Below are 9,477 nucleotides of genomic sequence, written 5' to 3' on the forward strand. Positions count from 1 at the left end.
GGAATTTCTCTTCCCAGTGAAAGCCAGATACCTGTGGATACAGTTTGCCTCGTACACAGACTTTTAAAGACGACCTTATTAATCATCTGTGGTGCTACCTTAGCAGAATGGAACATAGTGGAGATAAAATAATATCACACACACCATTCCCAGGCTACCTAGAGTAATATTCCTTGCAAGTTGGCATTTGCTACTGTTGTTGCCTACCTTTGTTATCTGCTACCAGCACAACAAAGTTAAGACTGGAACAAATGGTATTATTTCTCCCTCTACATTTACTAGCCACTGCACCCATCTGAAATGACAGTTCACTGTTGGAGGGTTTAGGTCACTGAAATGTTTGCTTTTGCTGCAGAGCGCCCTATTCTCTTGAAGATAACATAAATGAACAGATGGAAGGATCAAGACTGACCTTGTAACTTCCCAACAACATTGTTGGCTTCACTAATTATCCAGTGAATGCCAGGTCTGATTCTCAGTCACGTGCATGCAATGCTGCGGGTCAACAGAACCACGTATGGCAGAGTCGAATATACACCAGTACTTCATAGGCACAAATAGAGAGTCACCTAATAGAATATATGGCATGAAATACATTCCCAAGGTACATTAAACAGCATCGATGCTTTGCAGTGTCAAACCCGACTCTGCATGCTGCTGGAGCTTCTTAGAAAGCCTACAGCACAAGCAGGTTTGCAGCCTGCATTTGCTTACCATGCACACAGACAGGTAACAGGCAGAGCACACCACTCTGCTGCAACAGCGACAAACCACAGGACACACACAACGTGGACAGCAGACCCTCATCGTAAGACATTACCCTTTCCTATACTCAAGTACACTGTATTTCTTTTTTCAGTTAGCCCTTAAAGGTACAGCTCTTACGACTTTTTTGTTCAGTCCTTAAGAGTCTCTCGCATAAAGGGCTGAACCTTTGCATCCCTTGCTTCTGCCAGAAGAAGCTGCAGGGACTCAACAGCTCTCATGAGATGAGCCCTGACTTTCTCCTCATAGCCCAGATTTTAAGCTGAAGATCAGAAGATTGAAGGAATTTCAGATCATGTTTGTTAGCTGCATAAATTCAACACAAAGTTCTATACTATCTCCACGTACACTATATGAATGAACCAGACAACTTCAGATTAAAATAAACTCAGCATGATGATTTTAGCTTTAAGCTCTTCCTTGAGCCCCTCCCAACCAAGGGGAAATCCCCCTGAGTTTTGCCAAGAGCTTTGAACTGCTTGACACTGCTGTCTTCCGCTGACTTCCAAGGCCTCTCTGACCATAAATTCAGCCTGGCACAGGGATACAGTCATAAATAGATAAGATTCAGCTCAAATAAGAGCAATGACAATGCCATACATGGAAAAAGTTTTAAAGAGATTTTGTCGTAATTGCCGTGGTGTGTATTTCTGAAATAAACCACTCCAGTGTTTTGGTAGCCTGCCTCAGGGTGAGGGAAAAAAAAAAACCCACGAAACTTCAGTCTACAGTATCTCCCTTTTGAAAGGCAAACGTACAATCAAAGTTAGGTTATGACCTGGTAGTACGTGTTATTTAAAATAATGAAGTTAAGCAACTTAGCTTCCAACACACAATTAGTACAGATGCTTTTTATTACTACAGTTCTCACTAAATGCCTTGGTTTAATAAAAATATGTTTGTTCCTTAGCCATTTTTTTTTCAAACAGAACTTTTAATTACTCAAACACAACCCGATGCGAGAAGAACGAAACATGCAAAGCTATGCTTTGTTGTACAATAACGCATTGTGACCAAAGAGATCAGGCAGTCCTTCAAACACGGGTGACTTTCACAATTCCTTTCTAATTTAAACATAGACCCAACCAGCCACAGATTATGTACATGCATCAGTTCTTTACGGTAATACATTACATGGACCCCAGATGCACATCAGTCATCCGCATCAGCATTGATGTCTTCCCTCTGCCAGCTGTATCCTGGGGCACATCTGGCCCATAGCATTGTGCCACAAGGCTGATTTAGGGCACCAGCAAGGCTGCCATTGGGAAGACTGCTAGTAAGAGCCAGAGGGGTCTTTGCCCACATAGAAGAAATGTGGGCAAGTATGGAAAAGCTGTGACCAGGTGGAAGCCATGTTTCAATCTTTGCATCAGGGCACACACCCACCTCTTCCCTTGCAGGGGCTTCTCTTGCTCACCCAAAGAATACCTAGACTCAGATCTTACCACTTCAGCTCCTACATGTGTCACAGGGAGAGGCCGTGGATAAGAAGCCTGTGCAGCAAACTAACAAAGGGAATACAAACAGTGGGACAGTACGAAAGGGTCTTGGTTAGGTTTCAACATTCTGTCGTTGCAGATCGTCACTTCATACCAAACTTGGAACTGCAATTCAAGTGGTGAGATGCAAAGGGCAATTCTGAATGACAGGTAGTCTCAGTGATGTGTATGCACAAACTGGGAAGAGTCAAGGCAAGTGCTAAAGCTAACTGCACTTTGTAATCACGCAGATGTTCATCGCTGTTTAGTAGTTAATGATTGACCTCCGCATAAGGTCAAACAGCTGTTAAAAAAATTATCATTCTTACATCACAGGTCAATAAATTCAGGCACCAGAAATATGAGCAAGGATACTCCTATGATGCACAACTTCTTCGGGGCTGCACCAAAGTCACACTGTTGATCACAAATGCACCTTAACTACAGTGATCTTTCTTGAGCAGGTTCAAAGACGAGTTCTGCACTACACAACTACTGTAGGGATCCTTACACAACTTTTCCTCTGGAGAAACTAAGGTGAAGAGGGTACTCCTCTCTGACAGTCAGTGTGACACATCAATCTTCAGATGCATTTTCCACCCTGTAGAGTTCCTGTCACCTCTGTGACATAAAGCACATGAAGCAGCAAAGAAGCTGTGTAGGTTCCAACGTTGAAAATACTTGTCAAAATAAACTCAGAGGTCAGTAACATGCAACACATGCTCTGTCTGGGCTTTAGTACAATGGAGTTTAGATCCCGAAGAAATCCAGCTACATCTAGAAACTGGAGCCCACCCCCCACCCCAAAACAAAGCAGATCATGGCTCTTTTTTCCTTTCCAAACAACATTTCTAGCTATTCATATAGTACGAAAATACTGTTCATATACATTGCTGAAACACAGAGATAACAATTTCCTTCCTTGGTGTTGCAAGGTACATTCATCTTACAACACAGCCTTCCCACAGCAAGCACAGTGTCTTTCAAAATTAAGAGAGACAAGTGCATGTTACAGACCTCCCTTTACAACCAAGCCTACACAGAAAAGGAAAAAAGAAAGAGTACTAATTAGCAATGGAATAATTAGTTTAATGACTTACTGGATTGTTATTAGAAGGAGGAAGTTAATTGATCAGTTCAGCTGCTAACAGAAGACAATAATCTCAATTTGAGAACCAGTAACTCTGAACAGTGGTTCCAAATGCATTTCTTCTTTCATCCTGAAGCTTTGTATCCTCACTCTCAGCTAATTACAGCACAACAGGAAGGCCTGTGCTCACATAATAATAACCTAGTCTGCTAATGTAAGGAGACATAAATGAGGGAAACGCTGCCTTCATTGCAGGCTGTATATAGGCTGTAGGTGACTCAGAGTACCCATTCGCTGCTCAAAACCTCCAGTTCTGCTACTCTGCTACAAACAGCTAGTCAAATAACATAGACAGTCCTAGGTGGGGTCTGTCTGGCTGCATTAACATTTCAGACTCCAATATAAGTGTATGCAAATCACATGACAAAAGTCACACCTAAGGTATACACCAACACACAACAAAAACTGGTATGTTCTCTAGTACCATAGTAACCTGAAGAAAGAGAAGCAACATTGTAAGCCCTAAACAAAGGCATGAAACAGCCTTACAAAATATCCAGTGGAGCTAGTCACTGGCATGTTTCTTGGCTATTTTGCATGAGAACACCACAGTACACTGAATCTGCTGTTTAACATATACAGAGAATTAAAATATTTCTCCACAGACAGGTCAAAATTAGTTGCCCATATTCTGCATAACTCCAGACAGAGAGCTTGGGACTGAACAAGATGACAGTTTACAACACTTCAAGACTTTAATTAAAGTTTTGACGGCTAACAAGTAGGACGCTCCTCCTACTGTTAGAGTTTCTTTTTTCAAATGCTGAAGCGTAAGACTTTGAATAAAACATCCTCAAGAATTCATTTCTGATGTGAAGCAGTACATGAACCATCTTAAGCTAAATATTTGTAGTTATAAGCTACTTCAGTCCTGGCTCTGAAAAACTGTATTTAAAAAAAAAAAACAAACAACAGAAATCTTAATTTAACAGTAATCATTTTAGCAGGTATTCCTACATAAATGGAACAAAAGCAATTTACCACTCTCATTGCCATTTAAGAGGCCCTTCTAAATTACTATTGATTGTTTTACTGAAGGTCTGAAACTCTTCCTTCTCAGAATCAGTGTCACTAAAACTTTTCCTAAATTCATTGTTTCATCTAGTTACAACAGAATTTTAAAAGGTATCTTAAAATTAAACAGGTATTTGTGCTTTAATTTTAGGTGCTTTTAACATCTCATACTTTAACTCCATTATTCACACACCAAGCAATAATATTCTATGTGTGTTTTTCTGCTAGAAATCAGATGTCAAACTGCGTCTTTGACAACGTCATTTCTGCTTTCTGCTTATGCTAACAGTCACCACATTGACATGACTGAAGATTAAAGTAGTCTCAGCAGCACCGTATCCCTGTACAGGATCATCACCACACACTTCAGCAGAAGTCTAACAACCAGAGAAAAAGTGATCATGAAAGACTATGATCCTTACTCATCCACATTCCCAGTAGTTTCAAACTATTTCTAGTGTAAAGATTGGCAAAGCCTTGAAGCAAAGTAAGGTTCCAATTTAGATTTCCCTTGTCACTCAGAAAAACATAATAATGTTCTCTTCACTTGCAATACTTTAGTGTCCTGCTATACTGATCCATGAATAGCTGGGAAAAGGTTTGCAGTGTAAACAAAACCTGATAACATGAAATGTACAAGTATCACTATTTAATGAGATGACTTGTTACATCACCATGTTTGTATTAAAAACAAAACCAGAAGCTGTGAACTCCCATGAAAAGGTTTTCTGTTTCCTAGCCAAAAAACTTCATAATACTTCCTTTGTTTCTGTGTTGAACAAAGTGACTGAACTTGGTGGGACATCTCTCTTCCCTCCTTCCACTAGCATTCTGAATGCAAAAGTTCCTTTTCCTTAAAGTGTGAGCAAGGTTGCGTGGAGAATAAAGGACTAAAGTACCGGTCCCTCAAAAGCTTCTGTGTGTGCCTGCCTTCATTCACTGCAATATACCGTACACGATTATCCATACTGACTTCCACATCACTCAAAATCAAGCCAAAGACACCAGTTTTGGCAGAACCTGGGTACTCAAGTTTGCCTTAAGGACAACTCTTCCATGCAAGGTAAGCCACACATGCCTTTTTCTTTCCAGACTACTCATCCAGAGCTCTGAGGGGTGTTATACAAGACCACTCATGGCCACAGAAATACCACTTTATCTTTCTGCAGCCTGGTGACCTGGACCTGGGTGGGCTGGGTAAGAAGCAATCTCCACATCACGCAGATCAGGACCACCCCCTCTGCTCTCTGAACAGACACACATAGAACATACCACCAATCCAAATGGAGGAGATGCTAATCAGCGGCTGCAGGTGTGGATCTGTCAATTATGCTTTGCACTACAAAGAGGGTAAAGGTGCAGCACTCTTTATGGTGACTCATAAGCCAAAAGACTACACCGCATGGCAACCTCTCCAGCAGCCAAGAAGGTAAATTTTCACCCCTCCATCCTCAGATAAACCTCTCCTAATATGGTCAGCAGACACATTAGAGAAAAAAGGCTGAACGGGATTATTTATTGCTTAGGCAATATTCTTTTTAGAATTATGCACACAAAAATGTTTCTATATTCAAACAAATCAGTACACAAGCCCTCTCACATCTGTAAGACAGTAGAACAAGAGAAGCGCACACTGAAGGCAAAGGTCCGTGACACATCTGACATGCCTTACTGGAGCTCTGAATGTCAAACTTGACACTGAAGCAACTTTAAAGCGTCCCACAAAACTCAACTCGGATAGCACTACTGAAAATAAAGTTCAGTGTTCTTACCTGAGATGGTTTTGGTTCTTATCCAGAGGTTGTGTTTGGTTCTTCTCTAGGGGTTAAAGAAAACCCTGTCACTGTCCTATTGTCATCAACAACTGCCAGACAAGCCATCTACATACCACTGCACACGCACACCTTCCCACATGCAGTGCTAACTGCTGCACTGTAAAACCCAGGCATGGTCTCATACAAACATTGCATTACCGTCAGGCAATAAAGGACACCAAGATAGGCCTTCCAATTTGTATCTTCACATGCCAGACAACTGTCAACTCAGTAAGTTTGTACAGAGACAAAATGAGCCAAGCAGAACCCGATTCCAGATCCCTCGTACTTTTTTCACAGGATGAGTTTTGTGATTCACAGTGCATTGGTCTCCACTAAGAGAGGATAAAATTCATCTTATTAACACAGGGCCATGACCTGCAGACATGCATTTCTTACACAGCATTGGATGAATCTTTTAGCCTCTGTGTCTCAGCTCCAGGGTATATAACACGGGTGTTTCCTGGCCTCAAAGAGACATTCTTAAAAGGTGTATCGCTATCCATAAAATTTGAAATACTGCAGCAGCAATGATCACATAAAAAACAAAGGGAACCAAACACAGGGGGCTCGCTGGGTGGCATGCGGTCACACAAGACATGAATCTTGAGCTAAAAGAGCTAGCAATAAAAATGAGCAGAGTTTATGAAATGGCCGTCATCCAGCACTTGCTTTACTAGACAGAGGCACCCTATGACTATGCACGTACATAGCACCACAAAATTTTACAAGTAACTTACTTCTTGACTATGATGCAGATCATAGCCGTGACGTACTGAAGAAACTAATGCTAGCTTACTATTTTAGTTTTTAAGAATCTCGTATTTCAAAATGCAAAACACATACAAGGCACTTGCAACACCTACAACTTCCCCCTACTTTGCTGATCACAAATAAAACAGCTGGGTTTACAGCAAGGAGGAAATAACAGTAAAATGGTAGATATTGTACCTCACAACAGGCTGATACGGTTTTCTAGTTCACAACTGGAGAATGAAGAGGGAAGGTAAAAGATGGGGTTTCCAGCTCACTGAGGGAGGTCTTGAAGTTTCTTCCTCACACAGAAGGAGAAAAAGCTCTTTCTGGACTGTACAAATGTGAAGAATAACACAAGACAGGGAAAATAAAATTCAGAGTATCAGTGGTGTGGGCCCATAACAAGCAGGTATAGTACAAAATGGATTCAAACATAAATTACACCTAGAAGCTAAAGAATGGTCCAAGCTGTACCTAACACTAGATCACAGGGGAGGCATGAGGACCCTATTCCCAATCCGTGCCTAGCACTGTCAGTATGACGTCAGTTAGAAAAGCATTTCATCGCATTTAACTTGTGCAGAGTTTACTGTTCAGTTCTAAGCAATATGGGGGTTTGAACATTACAGCATACACCAAGCTGCTCATCTGTACGCTTCTAAGCGCACATCTCGCCTGACTAGTGAAGTTTGCTTTTTAGCTTCCACAGTATATAAATGTCAACTACAGCACCATGTAATTACCAGCAGCAACCAAAGTAACCACACTGCAACCCCAACAAGGATACATTCCGCAATCATTGTGTAGGACCAAATACTTAGGCAGGCTCTCAGCAATGGTTAGCACAGCACCGTACCCTACAGGGTGCTGAAAATTGCACAGCAGCTGTGCCAGCTCTTATCTCCCCTTAAAACCAAACTGGAGCTGGGGGGAGAAGGGGAGGCAGCACCTTACAGACGGCTGCCCAGGTCCTAAGGAAAGGCTGTTGCCAGCTTCCATCCTAAAGCAGCCGAGAACGCCAACACACTTAATGTGCCTTGGTTACACAGACCATAAACGCACAGAGCAGACACGGCACACGTGGAGCTGCAAGAATCAGTACGCACGTTTTCAACACATTACGCCCGCCACAGAGAAAGTATTTTTTTTTATAGTTTCTGGCCCATTCTGCTAGTGTCAAAAGTAAAAAACAAAAAAAACCAAAAAAAACAAAAAAAAAAAAAAAAGAATTCACTTAGCTACCTACAGGCTAGAGAACGGAAAAAAACCCACCACCATTCCACATACACTACTACAGCAAACCATGTAAGCAATATTTTCAGGCATGTGTTTTAATTCTCCCGATATCAAGACAACCCAAATACATAACTAAAGACTATAAACAGCCCTAAACTAGCACCAACTGAACTCAGTGAAAGAAACCTCCTGCTGTTTTTAACTGTTTAAGGATCAATTCCTAAACTTAGAAAACAGTTTTCCACTCCCCGTTTTATCTAATTGGGGGAGGAGAAGAATCCAGGAAAGAGATGCAATACAGGAAAATAAAAAGAGTGAAGAGGAACACTTTTACAATCATGTTTTATTTTTCCCCTCAATGTATTAATTACCAGAAGCTGACCTTTAAAACCAAAACAGATTTAAATATTTGTGTTCAATTTTTGATTTTGTCAGTCATTTTTGAGATGGCTACAAGGCAAAAAAGTACATTAAGGATGGGAGAAAGTATCTGGGTGGAGGAAGAGACGTGACAAATTAAGAATTATTTATGGTTTTTAGGTTCTGGAAGAGTCAAAGTAACAACTACATTAATAGTTCATCAGACTACATATTCTCTGCTTTGAAGATTAAAGAATTTTGGGAGACCGTTTAATGAACTTTATTAAAAAGCATCTCTAACATACTAAGCCACAGGATAACCATACTATAAATTTGCATTGAGACATAAAAAAACCCAGTGGGTGCTACAATATACATTCACTAATTCCCAAGCTGCTGATGTTCCTTATGTTGGGTTCATTTTAGGAAGAGTTTCTGTGGTTTTAATTTTGATCTGAGCCCTCCTCCACCTTACATTATGCAAATGTTAGCTCGAAACATTTACATAAATATGTAACTCTAAAAAAACAGAAGGAACAAACCCACTGTTCCTTCACCTTAAGCAATATCCTTTTAGAAGCAACATGAAACAAGTGTATTTACATTTCCTTTGGGAGACCTAGCATAACATCCGCACAAAGTTTTCCTAAAGCAACAGCACGTACCACAGCTCCGTTTTAAAGCAGCAGAATTAAAAAGAAAGGGGGAGGGAGGGGAGGGAACCCTAAAACAACCACCAACCTCTGACCACCTAAGCCGCGTATTGCAAACACTACCGCTTTAGGAAAGCCACGCCGTGGTCCTAGGCGGTAAGTTTACTACTTAAGGGTTTCCTACTGTCGGACGCTATTCAGGGAATTCAGCGGGGAGGACAGAGACCCCCCAGCCCGCCCCTGCTCCC

General features: G+C 41.2%; 1 protein-coding gene across 6 annotated transcripts in view; it reads right to left on the reverse strand.

Annotated features, from left to right (window-relative positions):
• PIP5K1B (phosphatidylinositol-4-phosphate 5-kinase type 1 beta) overlaps nt 1-7,334 on the reverse strand; it is a 108,562-nt gene extending 101,228 nt beyond the window's left edge. For 5 of the 6 annotated variants that reach the window (XM_035891712.1, XM_035891710.1, XM_035891707.1 and 2 more), the window contains exon 1: nt 7,176-7,334. The gene's annotated coding sequence lies outside the window, so the exon portion shown is untranslated. Of the gene's footprint in view, nt 1-6,182; nt 6,229-7,175 lie in introns of all 6 variants that reach the window. The other variant, XM_035891708.1, reaches the window with a different exon arrangement.
• Between the last annotated feature and the right edge of the window lie 2,143 nt (nt 7,335-9,477).

This window comes from Egretta garzetta, unplaced genomic scaffold (genome assembly GCF_000687185.1).
Source record: "Egretta garzetta isolate BGI_Z169 unplaced genomic scaffold, ASM68718v1 scaffold353, whole genome shotgun sequence".
NCBI classification, from domain to species: domain Eukaryota; kingdom Metazoa; phylum Chordata; class Aves; order Pelecaniformes; family Ardeidae; genus Egretta; species Egretta garzetta.